Consider the following 1,584-nt stretch of genomic DNA (forward strand, 5'->3'; position numbering starts at 1 on the left):
GATCTACTCACCACTAATATCTTAAAAATGGTATTTATTCTATGCTACCTCCAAACTTCCTGATGAAGCTTTGGCGAAACACGTAGAAGGCTGGACACAGTACAGAATTACAGATCAATTTATGATGGATATAAGAAATGTTGAAATTACTATTTATATTATAAGGAAATTGATGTTAAACAAGTATATTGCATTGATCATATGGATACTATGTATCTGTACAGGTTCCAGGGAGGCTCTATGTCCTTTGTTTTTTTATATCAGTGGATAAGTTTTACCTACATGTGGATCATGGAGTTTTCAAGTAAAATGCAAACGCTGTATTAGATTATATGTGATTTTTTGTGTTATTATGTCAAAATATGTCACTCTGCATTCTATAAGTTTGCAAAAGCATGTCACCAGCACACCATTTAAGTGAGATCAACAAAAGTCCATTTATTAATGGAGTACTGTCATTTCAGTACTGGAATGACAATACTGCATTAACCACTTGCTGACCGGGGTGTTTACACCCCCTTCCTGTCCAGGCCATTTTTCAGTATTCAGCTCTGCGGTACTTTGGCTGACGCTTATTCCGTCATGCAATGCTGTACTGAAATGATTTTTATACCATTTTGGGGGGACAGATAGAGCTTTCTTTTGGTGGGGTTTTTATTTTGTACTATATAACAAAAAAGTACCGAATATTTTTTTACAAAAATGGTTTTCCCTTTATTATTTTAGGAAACATTTATTTTTACACACTTTTTTGTTAAAATATAAAAGGCGGGATCACGTCGGGTAAAAAGACACCAAACATGTCAAGCCTTAAAATTGCGCGCCCGCGAAATCGCAAAAAAAACCCACCATAGCCAAAATTGGTCATAGGCGACGCTTTAAAAGATTTTACCGCTCATCAGTTTAGTGTTATCAGTGATTGATGGCCCTAAAATGATTGCTCTCATAGCGACGTTTGCGGCGATATGTAACACGTGCAGCATAATTGGAGCAATCGCCGTTTTTGCGTCTAGGCGCATCTAGCGCATTTTTGCGTATCTATGTGGGGTGGGGCACTTTGAAAAAAAATTGTGTTTTTTTTTGTTTTGTGTGTGTACATTTTTATTTATTTTGTGATAATTTTTTTTTTTAACTTTTCTTACACTTAGCTTTATTGTTATCACATAGGGTGCTAATAAGTACCCTATGTAATAACAAATTACAGTTACAGGTCCCCTTTATGGAGACATCACGGGTCTACAAGACCCCTAATCTCACCTAGGGACCCCCAGAGAAGCTGATGAAGCACAGATCTGCTTCATCAGCTTCTCTCCGTTTTCTGTACCGGAGAGTGACAGAGGAATGCGGAAGTGATGTAATATACATCACTTCCTACATTTAGAGACCGGGAGAGAGAGCGGAGGGAGATCGGGTACTGAGCTCCCTCCATTCTTAGTGCACAGAGCCACATCGCCCGGGATGGATGGACGCCCAGGATCGCGGCGGCGGGGACAGCGACCAGAGGTAAGGAGGGGGGGGGGGGGGCACCTTCACTTCCATCATACAAGCGACCGGGCGTCTTCACAGACGCCGGACCGCTTGTAT

The sequence above is a fragment of the Nanorana parkeri genome, unplaced genomic scaffold (genome assembly GCF_000935625.1).
Source record: "Nanorana parkeri isolate BGI_ZX_2015 unplaced genomic scaffold, ASM93562v1 scaffold104, whole genome shotgun sequence".
Classification (NCBI taxonomy): domain Eukaryota; kingdom Metazoa; phylum Chordata; class Amphibia; order Anura; family Dicroglossidae; genus Nanorana; species Nanorana parkeri.